General features: G+C 38.9%; 1 protein-coding gene across 1 annotated transcript in view; it reads left to right on the top strand.

Moving 5' to 3' along the window:
• Window positions 1-20,661, top strand: part of LOC142339406 (uncharacterized) — a 228,743-nt gene that overhangs the window by 17,334 nt on the left and 190,748 nt on the right. The window lies entirely within an intron of this gene.

The following is a 20,661-nucleotide window of genomic DNA, read 5'->3' as shown; positions in this document are numbered from 1 at the left end:
AAAGGTTTCTCTAATGGAGCCAAATTTTCGCTCACATGCGGCCTTTCAGAGCAGTTTTCAATTGCTTCGAAGCGAAGTTTGTAGCAATTATGTTAGTCATTTAGTATTTTTACTACTCTTAGAAGAGTACTGATACTCTACTGTTTTTTTAAAACCTGAAGCGAGTTTGTACACGACTTGATTTTTCCACTTTTTTCCGATCACTGACTTGACGAATATTTTTTAACCGTCGCACAATTACTAATACAGTGATTAGGAAATGCTGGTAATTTTGAAGGTCAAAAAGGCATTTTGAGAAGTTTTCTCCCATAACAGTTGCTCATCCGTATTCAAATATAAGAGCCCGCCACCTAAGTACACCCTCCCCCGACCCTCCTACCTAACCAAATCTATCTGCCCTCCCGTTACATACCTGCCCCCCCCCCTCCTCACCTAACATAGGTGTGAAAAAGTTTCTCTTTCTCTAATTGAGCCAAATTTTTGCTCAAATGCGGCCTTTCCAAGCAGTTTCTAATTGCTCCCGAGCGAAGTTTGTAGCAATTATTTTAGTCCTTTAGTATTTTTACGACTCTTGAAGAGTACTGGTATTCTACTGGTTTCTTAAAACGTGAAGTGAGTTTGTACACGACTTGAACTTTTCACTTGTTTTTGATCTCTGACTTCGAACAATATACTTTAACCGTTGCTTAGTTATTAATACAGTGATTAAGAACTGCTCATAATTTTCAATGTCAAAAGGGCCTTTTGAGAAGTTTTCTCCCATAACAATTGCTCATCCGTATCCAAATAAAAGAACCGCCACCTAAGTACACCATCCCCCGACCCTCCTACCTAACCAAATCTATCTGCCCTCCCGTTACATACCTGCCCCCCCCTCCTCACCTAACATAGGTGTGAAAAAGTTTCTCTTTCTCTAATTGAGCCAAATTTTTGCTCAAATGCGGCCTTTCCAAGCAGTTTCTAATTGCTCCCGAGCGAAGTTTGTAGCAATTATGTTAGTCCTTTAGTATTTTTACGACTCTTGAAGAGTACTGGTATTCTACTGTTTTCTTAAAACGTGAAGTGAGTTTGTACACGACTTGAACTTTTCACTTGTTTTTGATCTCTGACTTCGAACAATATACTTTAACCGTTGCTTAGTTATTAATACAGTGATTAAGAACTGCTCATAATTTTCAATGTCAAAAGGGCCTTTTTAGAAGTTTTCTCCCATAACAATTGCTCATCCGTATCCAAATAAAAAAACCCGCCACCTAAGTACATCCTCCCCCGACCCTCCTACCTAACCAAATCTATCTAACCTCTCGTTACATACATACCCCCCTCCTCACCTGACATAGTTGTGAAAAGGTTTCTCTTTCTCTAATTGAGCCAAATTTTTGCTCAAATGCGGCCTTTCCAAGCAGTTTCTAATTGCTCCCGAGCGAAGTTTGTAGCAATTATGTTAGTCCTTTAGTATTTTTACGACTCTTGAAGAGTACTGGTATTCTACTGTTTTCTTAAAACGTGAAGTGAGTTTGTACACGACTTGAACTTTTCACTTGTTTTTGATCTCTGACTTCGAACAATATACTTTAACCGTTGCTTAGTTATTAATACAGTGATTAAGAACTGCTCATAATTTTCAATGTCAAAAGGGCCTTTTGAGAAGTTTTCTCCCATAACAATTGCTCATCCGTATCCAAATAAAAGAACCGCCACCTAAGTACACCATCCCCCGACCCTCCTACCTAACCAAATCTATCTGCCCTCCCGTTACATACCTGCCCCCCCCTCCTCACCTAACATAGGTGTGAAAAAGTTTCTCTTTCTCTAATTGAGCCAAATTTTTGCTCAAATGCGGCCTTTCCAAGCAGTTTCTAATTGCTCCCGAGCGAAGTTTGTAGCAATTATGTTAGTCCTTTAGTATTTTTACGACTCTTGAAGAGTACTGGTATTCTACTGTTTTCTTAAAACGTGAAGTGAGTTTGTACACGACTTGAACTTTTCACTTGTTTTTGATCTCTGACTTCGAACAATATACTTTAACCGTTGCTTAGTTATTAATACAGTGATTAAGAACTGCTCATAATTTTCAATGTCAAAAGGGCCTTTTTAGAAGTTTTCTCCCATAACAATTGCTCATCCGTATCCAAATAAAAAAACCCGCCACCTAAGTACATCCTCCCCCGACCCTCCTACCTAACCAAATCTATCTAACCTCTCGTTACATACATACCCCCCTCCTCACCTGACATAGTTGTGAAAAGGTTTCTCTAATTGAACCAAGTTTTTGCTCACATGCGGCCTTTCCAAGCAGTTTTCAATTGCTCCCGAGCAAATTTTGTTGCAATTATGTTAGTCCTTTAGTAGTTTTACGACTCTTGAAGAATACTGGTATTCTACTGGTTTCTTAAAACCTGAAGTGAGTTTGTACACGACTTGAACTTTTCACTTGTTTTCGATCACCGACTTCGAACAATATACTTTAACCGTTGCTTAGTTACTAATACAGTGATTAAGAACTGCTCATAATTTGCAATGTCAAAAGGGCATTTTGAGAAGTTTTTTTCCATAACAATTGCTCATCCGTATCCAAATAAAAGAACCCGCCACCTATGTACACCCTCCCCCGACCCTCCTACCTAACCAAATCTATCTAAACTCCCGTTACATACATACCTCTCCTCCTCACCTGACGTAGGTGTGAAAAGGTTTCTCTAATTGAACCAAGTTTTTGCTCACATGCGGCCTTTCCAAGCAGTTTTCAATTGCTCCCAAGCAAAGTTTGTACCGATTATGTTAGTCCTCTAGTATTTTTACGACTCTTTGAAGAGTACTGGTACTCTACTGGTTTTTTTATAACCTGAGGCAATTTTGTACCCGACTTGTAGAAGAGTACTGGTACTCTACTGGTTTTTTTAAAACCTGAAGCAAGTTTGTACACGACTTGAATTTTTCACTTGTTTTCGATCACTGACTTCGAAGAATTTTTTTTAACCGTCGCTTAATTATTAATACAGTGATTAAGAACTGCTCATAATTTTCAATGTCAAAAGGGCATTTTGAGAAGTTTTCTCTCATAATAATTGCTCATCCGTATCCAAATAAAAGAACCCGCCACCTAAGTACATCCTCCCCCGACCCTCCTACCTAACCAAATCTATCTAACCTCTCGTTACATACATACCCCCTCCTCACCTGACATAGTTGTGAAAAGGTTTCTCTAATTGAACCAAGTTTTTGCTCACATGCGGCCTTTCCAAGCAGTTTTCAATTGCTCCCGAGCAAATTTTGTAGCAATTATGTTAGTCCTTTAGTATTTTTACGACTCTTGAAGAATACTGGTATTCTACTGGTTTCTTAAAACCTGAAGTGAGTTTGTACACGACTTGAAATTTTCACTTGTTTTCGATCACCGACTTCGAACAATATACTTTAACCGTTGCTTAGTTACTAATACAGTGATTAAGAACTGCTCATAATTTGCAATGTCAAAAGGGCATTTTGAGAAGTTTTTTTCCATAACAATTGCTCATCCGTATCCAAATAAAAGAACCCGCCACCTATGTACACCCTCCCCCGGCCCTCCTACCTAACCAAATCTATCTAAACTCCCGTTACATACATACCTCTCCTCCTCACCTGACGTAGGTGTGAAAAGGTTTCTCTAATTGAACCAAGTTTTTGCTCACATGCGGCCTTTCCAAGCAGTTTTCAATTGCTCCCAAGCAAAGTTTGTACCGATTATGTTAGTCCTCTAGTATTTTTACGACTCTTTGAAGAGTACTGGTACTCTACTGGTTTTTTATAACCTGAGGCAATTTTGTACCCGACTTGTAGAAGAGTACTGGTACTCTACTGGTTTTTTTAAAACCTGAAGCAAGTTTGTACACGACTTGAATTTTTCACTTGTTTTCGATCACCGACTTCGAACAATATACTTTAACCGTTGCTTAGTTACTAATACAGTGATTAAGAACTGCTCATAATTTTCAATGTCTAAAGGGCATTTTGAGAAGTTTTCTCCCATAACAATTGCTCATCCGTATCCAAATAAAAGAACCCGCCACCTAAGTACATCCTCCCCCGACCCTCCTACCTAACCAAATCTATCTAACCTCTCGTTACATACATACCCCCCTCCTCACCTGACATAGTTGTGAAAAGGTTTCTCTAATTGAACCAAGTTTTTGCTCACATGCGGCCTTTCCAAGCAGTTTTCAATTGCTCCCGAGCAAATTTTGTAGCAATTATGTTAGTCCTTTAGTATTTCTACGACTCTTGAAGAATACTGGTATTCTACTGGTTTCTTTAAAACCTGAAGCAAGTTTGTACACGACTTGAATTTTTCACTTGTTTTCGATCACTGACTTTGAAGAATATACTTTAACCGTTGCTTAAATATTAATACAGTGATTAAGAACTGCTCATAATTTTCAATGTCAAAAGGGCCTTTTGAGAAATTTTCTCCCATAACAATTGCTCATCCGTATCCAAATAAAAGAACCCGCCACCTAAGTACATCCTCCCCCGACCCTCCTACCTAACCAAATCTATCTAACCTCTCGTTACATACATACCCCCCTCCTCACCTGACATAGTTGTGAAAAGGTTTCTCTAATTGAACCAAGTTTTTGCTCACATGCGGCCTTTCCAAGCAGTTTTCAATTGCTCCCGAGCAAATTTTGTAGCAATTATGTTAGTCCTTTAGTATTTTTACGACTCTTGAAGAATACTGGTATTCTACTGGTTTTTTAAAACCTGAAGTGAGTTTGTACACGACTTGAACTTTTCACTTGTTTTCGATCACCGACTTCGAACAATATACTTTAACCGTTGCTTAGTTACTAATACAGTGATTAAGAACTGCTCATAATTTGCAATGTCAAAAGGGCATTTTGAGAAGTTTTTTTCCATAACAATTGCTCATCCGTATCCAAATAAAAGAACCCGGCACCTATGTACACCCTCCCCCGACCCTCCTACCTAACCAAATCTATCTAAACTCCCGTTACATACATACCTCTCCTCCTCACCTGACGTAGGTGTGAAAAGGTTTCTCTAATTGAACCAAGTTTTTGCTCACATGCGGCTTTTCCAAGCAGTTTTCAATTGCTCCCAAGCAAAGTTTGTACCGATTATGTTATTCCTCTAGTATTTTTACGACTCTTTGAAGAGTACTGGTACTCTACTGGTTTTTTATAACCTGAGGCAATTTTGTACCCGACTTGTAGAAGAGTACTGGTACTCTACTGTTTTTTTTAAAACCTGAAGCAAGTTTGTACACGACTTGAATTTTTCACTTGTTTTCGATCACTGACTTCGAAGAATATACTTTAACCGTTGCTTAGTTATTAATACAGTGATTAAGAACTGCTCATAATTTTCAATGTCAAAAGGGCATTTTGAGAAGTTTTCTCCCATAACAATTGCTCATCCGTATCCAAATAAAAGAACCCGCCACCTAAGTACATCCTCCCCCGACCCTCCTACCTAACCAAATCTATCTAACCTCTCGTTACATACATACCCCCCTCCTCACCTGACATAGTTGTGAAAAGGTTTCTCTAATTGAACCAAGTTTTTGCTCACATGCGGCCTTTCCAAGCAGTTTTCAATTGCTCCCGAGCAAATTTCGTAGCAATTATGTTAGTCCTTTAGTATTTTTACGACTCTTGAAGAATACTGGTATTCTACTGGTTTCTTAAAACCTGAAGTGAGTTTGTACACGACTTGAACTTTTCACTTGTTTTCGATCACCGACTTCGAACAATATACTTTAACCGTTGCTTAGTTACTAATACAGTGATTAAGAACTGCTCATAATTTGCAATTTCAAAAGGGCATTTTGAGAAGTTTTCTCCCATAACAATTGCTCATCCGTATCCAAATAAAAGAACCCACCACCTAAGTACATCCTCCCCCGACCCTCCTACCTAACCAAATCTATCTAACCTCTCGTTACATACATACCCCCCTCCTCACCTGACATAGTTGTGAAAAGGTTTCTCTAATTGAACCAAGTTTTTGCTCACATGCGGCCTTTCCAAGCAGTTTTCAATTGCTCCCGAGCAAATTTTGTAGCAATTATGTTAGTCCTTTAGTATTTTTACGACTCTTGAAGAATACTGGTATTCTACTGGTTTCTTAAAACCTGAAGTGAGTTTGTACACGACTTGAACTTTTCACTTGTTTTCGATCACCGACTTCGAACAATATACTTTAACCGTTGCTTAGTTACTAATACAGTGATTAAGAACTGCTCATAATTTGCAATGTCAAAAGGGCATTTTGAGAAGTTTTTTTCCATAACAATTGCTCATCCGTATCCAAATAAAAGAACCCGCCACTTATGTACACCCTCCCCCGACCCTCCTACCTAACCAAATCTATCTAAACTACCGTTACATACATACCGCTCCTCCTCACCTGACGTAGGTGTGAAAAGGTTTCTCTAATTGAACCAAGTTTTTGCTCACATGCGGCCTTTCCAAGCAGTTTTCAATTGATCCCAAGCAAAGTTTGTACCGATTATGTTAGTCCTCTAGTATTTTTACGACTCTTTGAAGAGTACTGGTACTCTACTGGTTTTTTATAACCTGAGGCAATTTTGTACCCGACTTGTAGAAGAGTACTGGTACTCTACTGGTTTTTTTAAAACCTGAAGCAAGTTTGTACACGACTTGAATTTTTCACTTGTTTTCGATCACTGACTTCGAAGAATATACTTTAACCGTCGCTTAATTATTAATACAGTGATTAAGAACTGCTCATAATTTTCAATGTCAAAAGGGCATTTTGAGAAGTTTTCTCCCATAACAATTGCTCATCCGTATCCAAATAAAAGAACCCGCCACCTAAGTACATCCTCCCCCGACCCTCCTACCTAACCAAATCTATCTAACCTCTCGTTGCATACATACCCCCCTCCTCACCTGACATAGTTGTGAAAAGGTTTCTCTAATTGAACCAAGTTTTTGCTCACATGCGGCCTTTCCAAGCAGTTTTCAATTGCTCCCGAGCAAATTTTGTAGCAATTATGTTAGTCCTTTAGTATTTCTACGACTCTTGAAGAATACTGGTATTCTACTGGTTTCTTAAAACCTGAAGTGAGTTTGTACACGACTTGAACTTTTCACTTGTTTTCGATCACCGACTTCGAACAATATACTTTAACCGTTGCTTAGTTACTAATACAGTGATTAAGATTTGCTCATAATTTGCAATGTCAAAAGGGCATTTTGAGAAGTTTTTTTCCATAACAATTGCTCATCCGTATCCAAATAAAAGAACCCGCCACTTATGTACACCCTCCCCCGACCCTCCTACCTAACCAAATCTATCTAAACTACCGTTACATACATACCGCTCCTCCTCACCTGACGTAGGTGTGAAAAGGTTTCTCTAATTGAACCAAGTTTTTGCTCACATGCGGCCTTTCCAAGCAGTTCTCAATTGATCCCAAGCAAAGTTTGTACCGATTACGTTAGTCCTCTAGTATTTTTACGACTCTTTGAAGAGTACTGGTACTCTACTGGTTTTTTATAACCTGAGGCAATTTTGTACCCGACTTGTAGAAGAGTACTGGTACTCTACTGGTTTTTTTAAAACCTGAAGCAAGTTTGTACACGACTTGAATTTTTCACTTGTTTTCGATCACTGACTTCGAAGAATATACTTTAACCGTCGCTTAATTATTAATACAGTGATTAAGAACTGCTCATAATTTTCAATGTCTAAAGGGCATTTTGAGAAGTTTTCTCCCATAACAATTGCTCATCCGTGTCCAAATAAAAGAACCCGCCACCTAAGTACATCCTCCCCCGACCCTCCTACCTAACCAAATCTATCTAACCTCTCGTTGCATACATACCCCCCTCCTCACCTGACATAGTTGTGAAAAGGTTTCTCTAATTGAACCAAGTTTTTGCTCACATGCGGCCTTTCCAAGCAGTTTTCAATTGCTCCCGAGCAAATTTTGTAGCAATTATGTTAGTCCTTTAGTATTTCTACGACTCTTGAAGAATACTGGTTTCTTAAAACCTGAAGTGAGTTTGTACACGACTTGAACTTTTCACTTGTTTTCGATCACCGACTTCGAACAATATACTTTAACCGTTGCTTAGTTACGAATACAGTGATTAAGAACTGCTCATATTTTGCAATGTCAAAAGGGCATTTTGAGAAGTTTTTTTCCATAACAGTTGCTCATCCGTATCCAAATAAAAGAACCCGCCACCTAAGTACAACCTCCCCCGACCCTCCTACCTAACCAAATCTATCTAAACTCCCGTTACATTCATACCTCTCCTCCTCACCTGACGTAGGTGTGAAAAGGTTTCTCTAATTAAACCAAGTTTTTGCTCACATGCGGCCTTTCCAAGCAGTTTTCAATTGCTCCCAAGCAAAGTTTGTACCGATTATGTTAGTCCTCTAGTATTTTTACGACTCTTTGAAGAGTACTGGTACTCTACTGGTTTTTTATAACCTGAGGCAAATTTGTACCCGACTTGAATTTTTCACTTGTTTTCGATCACTGACTTCGAAGAATATACTCTAACCGTTGCTTAATTATTAACACACTGATTAGGAGCTGCTCATAATTTTCAATGTCAAAAGGGCATTTTGAGAAGTTTTCTCCCAAAACAATTGCTCATCCGTATCCAAATAAAAGAACCCGCCATCTTAGTAAACCCTCCCCCGACCCTCATACCTAACCAGATCTATCTACCCTCCCGTTACATACCTACCCCCTCCTCACCTAACGTAGGTGTGAAAAATTTCTCTAATTGAGCCAAATTTTCGCTCACACTTGGCCTTTCCAAGCAGTTTTCAATTGCTCCCAAGCGAAGAGTGTAGCAATTATGTTAGTCCTTTAGCATTTTTACGACTCTTTGAAGAGTACTGGTACTCTACTGGTTTTTTATAACCTGAAGCAAATTTGTACCCGACTTGAATTTTTCACTTGTTTTCGATCACTGACTTCGAAGAATATACTTTAACCGTCGCATAATTACTAATATAGTGATTAGGAATTGCTGATAATTTTCAAGGTCAAAAAGGCATTTTGAGAGTTTTTCTCCCATAACAGTTGCTCATCCTTATCCAAATAAAAGAACCCAACACCTAAGTACACCCTCCCCCGACCCTCCTACCTAACCAAATCTATCTACCCTCCCGTTAAATACATACCCCCCTCCTCACCTAACGTAGGTGTGAAATGGTTTCTCTAATTGAACCAAATTTTTGCTCACATGCGGCCTTTCCAAGCAGTTTTCAATTGCTCCCAAGCAAGGTTTGTAGCGATTATGTTAGTCCTTTAGTATTTTTACGACTTTTAGAAGAGTACTGGTACTGTACTGGTTTTTTAAAAACCTGAAGCAAGTTTGTACACTTGAATTTTTCACTTGTTTTCGATCACTGACTTCGAAGAATATACATTAACCGTGGCTTAATTATTAATAAAGTGATTAGGAACTGCTCATAATTTTTAATGTCAAAAGGGCATTTTGAGAATTTTTCTCCCATAACAATTGCTCATCCATATCCAAATAAAAGAACCCGCCATCTTAGTAAACCCTCTCCCGACCCTCCTACCTAACCAAGTCTATCTAACCTCCCGTTACATACATACCCCCCCCCTCCTCACCTAACGTAGGTTTAAAAATTTTTCTCTAATTGAGCCCAATTTTTGCTCACATGCGGCTTTTCCAAGCAGTTTTTAATTCCTCCTGAGCAAAGTTTGTAGCAATTATGTTAGTCTTTAGTATTTTCACGACTCTTTGAAGAGTACTGGCATTCACTGGTTTTTTTAAAACCTGAAGCCAATTTGTAAGCGTCTTGAATTTTTCACTTGTTTTCGATCACTGACTTCAAACAATATACTTTAACTGTTGCTTAGTTACTTTTATAGTGATTAGGAACCGCTGATAATTTTCAAGCTCAAAAGGGCTTTTTGAGAAGTTCTCTCCCATAACAGTTGCTCATCCGTATCCAAATAAAAGTAGCCGCCACCTAAGTACACCCTCCCCCGACCCTCCTTCCTAACCAAATCTATCTACCCTCCCGTTACATACCTGCCCCCCCCCTCCTCACCTAACGTAGGTGTGAAAAAGTTTCTCTAATAGAGTCAAATTTTTGCTCACATGTGGCTTTCCAAGCAGTTTTTAATTGCTCCCAAGCAAAGTTTGTAGCAATTATGTTCGTCCTTTAGTAATTTTACGACTCTTCGAAGAGTACTGGTACTGTTCTGGTTTTTTAAAACCTGAAGCAAGTTTGTGCACGACTTGAATTTGTCGCTTGTTTTCGATCACTGACTTCGAGCAATTTACTTTAACCGTTGCTTAGTTACTAATACAGTGATTAAGAACTGCTCATAATTTTCAATGCCAAAAGAGCATTTTGAGAAGTTTTCTCCCATAACAGTTGCTGATCCGTATCCAAATAAAAGAACCCGCCATCTGAGTACATCTTCCCCCGAACCTCCTACCTAACCAAATCTATCTGCCCTCCCGTTACATACCTGCCCCCCCCCCCTCCTCACGTAACTTAGGTGTGAAAAAGTTTCTCTATTTGAGCCAAATTTTTGCTCACATGCGGCCTTTCCAAGCAGTTTTCAATTGTTCCCAAGCGAAGTTTGTAGCAATTATGTTAGTGCTTTAGTAATTTTACGACTCTTCGAAGAGTACTGGTACTGTTCTGGTTTATTAAGACCTGAAGAAAGTATGTGCACGACTTGAATTTGTCACCTGTTTTCGATCACTGACTTCGAACACTATACTTTAACCGTTGCTTAGTTACTTTTATAGTGATTAGGAATTGCTGATAATTTTCAAGGTCAAAAAGGCATTTTGAGAGTTTTTCTCCCATAACAGTTGCTGATCCGTATCCAAATAAAAGAACCCGCCACCTAAGTACATCCTCCCCCGAACCTCCTACCTAACCAAATCTATCTGCCCTCCGGTTACATACCTGCCCCCCCCTCCTCACGTAACTTAGGTGTGAAAAAGTTTCTCTATTTGAGCCAAATTTTTGCTCACATGCGGCCTTTCCAAGCAGTTTTCAATTGCTCCCAAGCAAAGTTTGTAGCGATTATGTTAGTCCTTTAGTATTTTTACGACTTTAGAAGAGTACTGGTACTCTAGTGGTTTTTTAAAACCTGAAGTGAGTTTTTACACGACTTGAATTTGTCACCTGTTTTCGATCACTGACTTCGAACACTATACTTTAACCGTTGCTTAGTTACTTTTATAGTGATTAGGAACCGCTGATAGTTTTCAAGCTCAAAAGGGCATTTTGAGAAGTTTTCTCCCATAACAGTTGCTCATCCGTATCCAAATAAAAGAAGCCGCCACCTAAGTATACCCTTCCCCGACCCTCCTTCCTAATCAAATCTATCTACCCTCCCGTTACATACCTGCCACCTTCTCCTCACCTAACGTAGCTGTGAAAAAGTTTCTCTAATAGAGTCAAATTTTTGCTCACATGTGGCTTTCCAAGCAGTTTTTAGTTGCTCCCAAGCGAAGTTTGTGGCAATTATGTTCGTCTTTTAGTAATTTTACGACTCTTCGAAGAGTACTGGTACTGTTCTGGTTTTTTAAAACCTGAAGCAAGTTTGTGCACGACTTGAATTTGTCGCTTGTTTTCGATCACTGAGTTCGAGCAATTTACTTTAACCGTTGCTTAGTTACTAATACAGTGATTAAGAACTGCTCATAATTTTCAATGTCAAAAGAGCATTTTGAGAAGTTTTCTCCCATAAGTTGCTGATCCGTATCCAAATAAAAGAAACCGCCACCTAAGTACATCCTCCCCCGAACCTCCTACCTAACCAAATCTATCTGCCCTCCCGTTACATACCTGCCCCCCCCCCCCCTCCTCACGTAACTTAGGTGTGAAAAAGTTTCTCTATTTGAGCCAAATTTTTGCTCACATGCGGCCTTTCCAAGCAGTTTTCAATTGTTCCCAAGCGAAGTTTGTAGCAATTATGTTAGTGCTTTAGTAATTTTACGACTCTTCGAAGAGTACTGGTACTGTTCTGGTTTTTTAAAACCTGAAGCAAGTTTGTGCATGACTTGAATTTGTCACTTGTTTTCGATCACTGACTTGGAACAATATACTTTAACCGTCGCTTAGTTACTAATACAGTGATTAAGAACTGCTCGTAATCTTCAATGTCAAAAGGGCATTTTGAGAAGTTTTCTCCCATAACAGTTGCTGATCCGTATCCAAATAAAAGAACCCGCCACCTATTCACACCCTCCCCCGAACCTCCTACCTAACCAAATCTATCTGCCCTCCCGTTACATACTTGCCCCCCCTCCTCACGTAACTTAGGTGTGAAAAAGTTTCTCTAATTGAGCCAACTTTTTGCTCACATGCGGCCTTTCCAAGCAGTTTTTAATTGTTCCCAAGCGAAGTTTGTAGCAATTATGTTCGTCCCTTAGTAATTTTACGACTCTTTGAAGAGTACTGGTACTGTTCTGGTTTTTTAAAACCTGAAGCAAGTTTGTGCATGACTTGAATTTGTCACTTGTTTTCGATCACTGACTTCGAACAATATACTTTAACCGTTGCTTAGTTACTAATACAGTGATTAAGAACTGCTCGTAATTTTCGATGTCAAAAGGGCATTTTGAGAAGTTTTCTCCCATAACAGTTGCTGATCCGTATCCAAATAAAAGAACCCGCCACCTAATCACATCCTCCCCCGAACCTCCTACCTAACCAAATCTATCTGCCCTCCCGTTACATACCTGCCCCCCCTCCTCAGGTAACTTAGGTGTGAAAAAGTTTCTCTAATTGAGCCAAATTTTTGCTCACATGCGGCCTTTCCAAGCAGTTTTTAATTGTTCCCAAGCAAAGTTTGTAGCAATTATGTTAGTGCTTTAGTAATTTTACGACTCTTCGAAGAGTACTGGAACTGTTCTGGTTTTTTAAAACCTGAAGCAAGTTTGTGCATGACTTGAATTTGTCACTTGTTTTCGATCACTGACTTGGAACAATATACTTTAACCGTCGCTTAGTTACTAATACAGTGATTAAGAACTGCTCGTAATCTTCAATGTCAAAAGGGCATTTTGAGAAGTTTTCTCCCATAACAGTTGCTGATCCGTATCCAAATAAAAGAACCCGCCACCTAATCACATCCTCCCCCGAACCTCCTACCTAACCAAATCTATCTGCCCTCCCGTTACATACCTGCCCCCCCCTCCTCACGTAACTTAGGTGTGAAAAAGTTTCTCTAATTGAGCCAAATTTTTGCTCACATGCGGCCTTTCCAAGCAGTTTTTAATTGTTCCCAAGCGAAGTTTGTAGCAATTATGTTAGTGCTTTAGTAATTTTACGACTCTTCGAAGAGTACTGGTACTGTTCTGGTTTTTTAAAACCTGAAGCAAGTTTGTGCACGACTTTAATTTGTCACCTGTTTTCGATCACTGACTTCGAACAATATACTTTAACTGTTGCTTAGTTACTTCTATAGTGATAAGGAACCGCTGATAATTTTCAAGCTCAAAAGGGCATTTCGAGAAGTTTTCTCCCATAACAGTTGCTCATCCGTATCCAAATGAAAGAAGCCGCCACCTAAGTACACCCTCCCCGACCCTCCTTCCTAACCAAATCTATCTGCCCTCCCGTTACATAACTGCCCCCCCCCCTCCTCACGTAACTTAGGTGTGAAAAAGTTTCTCTAATTGAGCCAAATTTTTGCTCACATGCGGCCTTTCCAAGCAGTTTTTAATTGTTCCCAAGCAAAGTTTGTAGCAATTATGTTAGTGCTTTAGTAATTTTACGACTCTTCGAAGAGTACTGGTACTGTTCTGGTTTTTTAAAACCTGAAGCAAGTTTGTGCACGACTTGAATTTGTCACCTGTTTTCGATCACTGACTTCGAACAATATACTTTAACTGTTGCTTAGTTACTTTTATAGTGATAAGGAACCGCTGATAATTTTCAAGCTCAAAAGGGCATTTTGAGAAGTTTTCTCCCATAACAGTTGCTCATCCTTATCCAAATGAAAGAAGTCGCCACCTAAGTACACCCTCCCCCGACCCTCCTAACCAAATCTATCTGCCCTCCCGTTACATACCTGCCCCCCCCCCTCCTCACGTAACTTTGGTGTGAAAAAGTTTCTCTAATTGAGCCAAATTTTTGCTCACATGCGGCCTTTCCAAGCAGTTTTTAATTGTTCCCAAGCAAAGTTTGTAGCAATTATGTTAGTGCTTTAGTAATTTTACGACTCTTCGAAGAGTACTGGTACTGTTCTGGTTTTTTAAAACCTGAAGCAAGTTTGTGCACGACTTGAATTTGTCACCTGTTTTCGATCACTGACTTCGAACAATATACTTTAACTGTTGCTTAGTTACTTTTATAGTGATAATGAACCGCTGATAATTTTCAAGCTCAAAAGGGCATTTTGAGAAGTTTTCTCCCATAACAGTTGCTCATCCGTATCCAAATGAAAGAAGCCGCCACCTAAGTACACCCTCCCCCGACCCTCCTTCCTAACCAAATCTATCTGCCCTCCCGTTACATACCTGCCCCCCCCCCCTCCTCACGTAACTTAGGTGTGAAAAAGTTTCTCTAATTGAGCCAAATTTTTGCTCACATGCGGCCTTTCCAAGCAGTTTTGAATTGTTCCCAAGCAAAGTTTGTAGCAATTATGTTAGTGCTTTAGTAATTTTACGACTCTTCGAAGAGTACTGGTACTGTTCTGGTTTTTTAAAACCTGAAGCAAGCTTGTGTATGACTTGAGTTTGTCACTTGTTTTCGATCACTGACTTCGAACAATATACTTTAATCGTTGCTTAGTTACTAATACAGTGATTAAGAACTGCTCGTAATTTTCAATGTCAAAAGGGCATTTTGAGAAGTTTTCTCCCATAACAGTTGCTGATCCGTATGCAAATAAAAGAACCCGCCACCTAATCACATCCTCCCCCGAATCTCCTACCTAAACAAATCTATCTGCCCTCCCGTTACATACCTGCCCCCCTCACGTAACTTAGGGGTGAAAAATTTTCTCTAATTGAGCCAAATTTTTGCTCACATGCGGCCTTTCCCAGCAGTTTTTAATTGTTCCCAAGCGAAGTTTGTAGCAATTATGTTAGTGCTTTAGTAATTTTACGACTCTTCGAAGAGTACTGGTACTGTTCTGGTTTTTTAAAACCTGAAGCAAGTTTGGGCACGACTTGAATTTGTCACCTGTTTTCGATCACTGACTTCGAACAATATACTTTAACTGTTGCTTAGTTACTTTTATAGTGATAAGGAACCGCTGATAATTTTCAAGCTGAAAAGGGCATTTTGAGAAGTTTTCTCCCATAACAGTTGCTCATCCGTATCCAAATCAAAGAAGCCGACACCTAAGTACAACCTCCCCCGACCCTCCTTCCTAGCCAAATCTATCTGCCCTCCCGTTACATACCTGCCCCCCCTCCTCACGTAACTTAGGTGTGAAAAAGTTTCTCTAATTGAGCCAAATTTTTGCTCACATGCGGCCTTTCCAAGCAGTTTTTAATTGTTCCCAAGCAAAGTTTGTAGCAATTATGTTAGTGCTTTAGTAATTTTACGACTCTTCGAAGAGTACTGGTACTGTTCTGGTTTTTTAAAACCTGAAGCAAGTTTGTGCACGACTTGAATTTGTCACCTGTTTTTGATCACTGACTTCGAACAATATACTTTAACTGTTGCTTAGTTACTTTTATAGTGATAAGGAACCGCTGATAATTTTCAAGCGCAAAAGGGCATTTTGAGAAGTTTTTTCCCATAACAGTTGCTCATCCGTATCCAAATGAAAGAAGCCGCCACCTAAGTACACCCTCCCCCGACCCTCCTTCCTAACCAAATCTATCTACCCTCCCGTTACTTACCTGCCCCCCTCCATCCTCACCTAACGTAGGTGTGAAAAAGTTTCTCTAATAGAGTCAAATTTTTGCTCACATGTGGCTTTCCAAACAGTTTTTAACTGCTCCCAAGCAAAGTTTGTAGCAATTATGTTCGTCCGTTAGTATTTTTACGACTCTTCGAAGAGTACTGGTACTGTTCTGGTTTTTTAATACCTGAAGCAGGTTTGTGCACAAATTGAATTTTTCGACCACTGACTTCGAACAATATACTTTAACCGTTGCTTAGTTACTAATACAGTGATTAAGAACTGCTCATAATTTTCAATGTCAAAAGGGCATTTTGAGAAGTTCTCTCCCATAACAGTTGCTCATCCGTATCCAAATAAAAATAGCCGCCACCTAAGTACACCCTCCCCCGACCCTCCTTCCTAACCAAATCTATCTACCCTCCTGTTACATACCTGCCCCCCTCCTCACGTAACTTAGGTGTGAAAAAGTTTCTCTAGTTGAGCCAAATTTTGCTCACATGCGGCCTTTCCAAGCAGTTTTTAATTGCTCCCAAGCGAAGTTTGTAGCAATTATGTTAGTGCTTTAGTATTTTTACGTCTCTTGAAGAGTACTGGTGTTCTACTGGTTTCTTAAAACCTGAAGTGAATTTGTACACGACTTGAACTTTTCACTTGTTTTTGATCTCTGACTTCGAACAATATATTTTAACCGTCGCTTAATTACTAATACAGTGATTGGGAACTGCTGATAATTTTCAAGGTCAAAAGGTCATTTTGAAAAGTTTTCTCCCTTAACAGTTGCTCATCCGTATCCAAATAAAAGAACCCGCCACCTAAGTACACCCTCCCCCGACCCTTCTACCTAACCAAATCTATCTGCTCTCCCGTTACATACCTGCCCTCTCCCTCCTCACCTAACTTAGGTGTGAAAAAGTTTCTCTAATTGAGCCAAATTTTCGCTCACATGCGGCCCTTCCAAGCAGTTTTTAATTGCTCCCAAGCAAAGTTTGTAGCGATTATGTTAGTCCTTTAGTGTTTTTACGACTCTTAGAAGAGTATTGGTATTCTACTGGTTTCTTAAAACCTGAAGTGAGTTTGTACACGACTTGAACTTTTCTTTTGTTTTCGATCACTCACTTCGAACAATATACTTGAACCGTTGCTCAGTTACTAATAAAGTGATTAGGAACTGCGGATAGTTTTCAAGGTCAAAAGGCCATTTTGAGAAGTTTTCTACCATAACAGTTGCTCACCTGTATCCAAATAAAAGAACCCGCCACCTAAGTACACCCTCCCTCCCGCGATCCTCCTACCTAACCAAATCTATCTGCCCTCACGTTACATGCATACCCCCCCTCCTCCCTCCTCACCTAACGTACGTGTGAAAAGGTTTCTCTAATTGAACTAAGTTTTTGCTCACTGCGGCCTTTCCAAGCAGTTTTCAATTGCTCCCAAGCAAAGTTTGTAGCGATTATGTTAGTCCTTTAGTATTTTTACGACTTTAGAAGAGTACTGGTACTCTACTGGTTTTTTAAAACCTGAAGTGAGTTTTTACACGACTTGAACTTTTCACTTGTTTTCCATCACTCACTTCGAACAATAAACTTTAACCGTTGCTTAGTTACTAATAGTGATTAGGAACTGCGGATAAGTTACAATGTCAAAAGGCTATTTTGAGAGGTTTTCTATCATAACAGTTGCTCACCTGTATCCAAATAAAAGAACCCGCCACCTAAGTACACCCTCCCGGACCCTCCTACCTAACCAAATCTCTCTGCTCTCCCGTTACATACCTGCACCCCCCCTCCTCACCTACCTACCCACGCCCCATCCCTCATCAAACATCCTTCACCAACAACCCACAGCCTCAAACTAAAATTTGTATCTGCTTTTTTCAAGCTCTATAATCCTATTTAGTTGTATCTAGTTGATGTATCTGATATAGGTAGAACACCTGGTATATCTATGAGATTATTTTGAACAACTCGAGTACCGGATGTTTTTTATGCGATTTTTTGCTTGACCGATTTTTTGCTCTCAAAAGAAGGTTTTAGCTTTTATTTTATTCCCGTGGTCGTTTTTATGCGCTTGGCCACTTTTTTGTTTGAACCTGTTGACTTTTCGTCCTCAAAAATGGGATGAACATCTAGCGCCCGGAGGGAACCATTTCTCTTAGATTGTTTCGGCTCACAAGACTCTGAGAATGGGATTGACCAAATTTGTTTTGAGCAGACAATTTCATGGTGTAAAGGTTGGTTTTAATCCCAGAAGTTTGACCCCCCTCAGTCACTTTTTATTGTGACTAAGGTGTTTTATTTTTTGGTAATTGTTTTCTGCTTTAACGGTTGGAATAGGATATATCACTAAAAGAAAGGGTTCATTAATCGCATATCGATTTTTCTGGTAAAATAATTGTTGTAACCCAAATTTGTAGATTTTTGAACTAAGTTTCACATATTAAGTCATTTTTTTCCAATTTTGTCCTATTTTGCGTTTTATGTCCTGGAAACTAAATAGACACCTTATTAATTGCTCCTGAACGAATTTTATAGCAATCATTGTAAACGTGTTGGTCTTTTTAATGCAAATTTTTTGCTTGACCATTTTGCGCTCTTCTTCTAGAACATTCTTTGACTTCTCAAGTGACTTTTTCACAAGTGACTTTTTCACGCTTTAGTTGATCATTTTTGAGTGATCTCTATTGCTCTCACTCCGAAGTAAATCTTGTTGGTAATATAAAGTCGGTTGCAGCAAAGCAAAAACAAGGGTCTGATAGCCTAGTGATAAGTGCATCTGGTTAAAGATCGGGAGGTCAGTGGTTCGAATCCCGGCGGGCTCAAACGTTTTTATGCCCGCCTGTCTTTCGAGAGCAATTCTTCCGACATTAGTCGGTTTATGTTACTGATAGTAGTTATCGATAGCAGCTTTGGTGTTATTTAATGTTTATTGAGACAAAATGTTTATCGAGACAAACAAAAAATTGTAGATTTTTGAAATAGTTTTCACATTAAGTCAACTTTTTCCAATTTTGTCCTAATTTGCGTTTTATGTCCTGGAAGCTAAATAGACACCTTATTAATTGCTCTTGAACGAATTTCATAGCAATCATTGTAAACGTGTTGTTTTTTTTAATGCAAATTTTTTGCTTGACCATTTTGCGCTCTTCTTCTAGAACATTCTTTGACTTCTCAAGTGACTTTTTCACAAGTGACTTTTTCACGCTTTAGTTCATCATTTTTGAGTGATCTCTTTTGCTCTCACTCCGAAGTAAATCTTGTTAATAATATAAAGTCGGTTGCAGCAAAGCAAAAACAAGGGTCTGATAGCCTAGTGATAAGTGCATCTGGTTAAAGATCGGGAGGTCAGTGGTTCGAATCCCGTCGGGCTCAAACGTTTTTATGCCCGCCTGTCTTTCGAGAGCAATTCTTCCGATATTAGTCGGTTTATGTTACTGATAGTAATTATCGATAGCAGATTTGGTGTTATCGAATGTTTATTGAGACAAAATGTTTATCGAGACAAAACAAAAAATTTGAAAATTTTATCCTTTTCGAATTATTCTAATTGATCGTTTTTTTAGGGAATTTGCGGTATTCCATTGGAGTCGATTCGTTTCTGGATTTCTTCCGGCGGGTATATCAACATACCAAGTTAACGTGCCTTAATTCGCAGTCAAGTGGCTTCAAAACTGGCTCATCATATTTGGCTGTGAAGTAACTTTTATAAACAATATACATTTCATAATTGTTGCAACATTTTCCAAAGGTATTTATAAATGCCAGGCAGTCGTTGTTCGTTAGTAAATTCAACATGATGTTACTTTAAGAAAAATGAGACCGATTTCGGTAGAAAGCTAATTGAACGTTAAACGCAAAAGTTAACGCCTAGTTTTTGAGATTCAGTTTTTTTGGAATAATAAGTTGTAGAAAGTTTTCAGAAAAGTTTGTTTTCATTATATGCTTTTTTCGGATTCTGATTTTTCTATTTGTCTTGATTTCCTTTCCATGTGAATCGCACAATTTTATTTGTATATTTTTGAATGAGGAGCTGGCAGCGGTTGTTTGAACTCAAGTATTACTTAGAGTTTTGTTCGGAGCCTTTCAGTTGTTTTTTTTTGGTAACATGTGTTTACCAGGTTTTTCATAACCTGGCGCTTTCAAAACAGGATAAACAGGTAAAAGCCAGAGGCATTGAGCCTCATTCAAAGCTTTAAGCTGGCTTTGATGGTCTTCTAATTGCTAAATGTACTAAAATTGCTCTGAAGGTATGAATTCATGGTGAAATGGTCACTGTTTGAATTTTTTAATACAAAATGGTGCAATTTTTACTGGTTTTGTCTTTGTTTTTTATTGCCTTTTATTAAATTACTCTTCATTTTACGTTGGACACAGCTGATAATGGTCTTGTGCATTCACGATTTTGCTTTTCCGTCCGATTCGAGAGGTATATGTCTTGGCAAGGACGACTTGATCTTAAAAATCGTTTCAATTTTTTATCATTGTCAAATTAGTAATTTTTTTCCAATTTTAGGGGCCCATAAATTTTTTTCATTGCTTTTAAAAACATTAGTGGCAAAATTTTACATATGTTTAGTAGTTCTTGCTGGGTTTTTTAAATAAATTTGTTGACAGTTTTGTTATTTTTTCATTAAAATCTGATCAAGTTGGGCTGTTCTTATTTGCTATCAAGTAATAGAATGGTTTCCTGAGTTATTAGTAAGAGCTTTTAATCTCCAAAATTGCTTTGGAGTTTCTTCTGAAGACGAATAGAATGAAAATGAGTGAATTATTCGTCGCTGCGTTTATGCAACCGGACTTCTATTC

The sequence above is a fragment of the Convolutriloba macropyga genome, chromosome 5 (genome assembly GCF_964194025.1).
Source record: "Convolutriloba macropyga chromosome 5, txConMacr16.3, whole genome shotgun sequence".
Taxonomy (NCBI): Eukaryota; Metazoa; Xenacoelomorpha; order Acoela; family Convolutidae; genus Convolutriloba; species Convolutriloba macropyga.
This window is presented reverse-complemented; position numbering and strand designations above follow the sequence as displayed.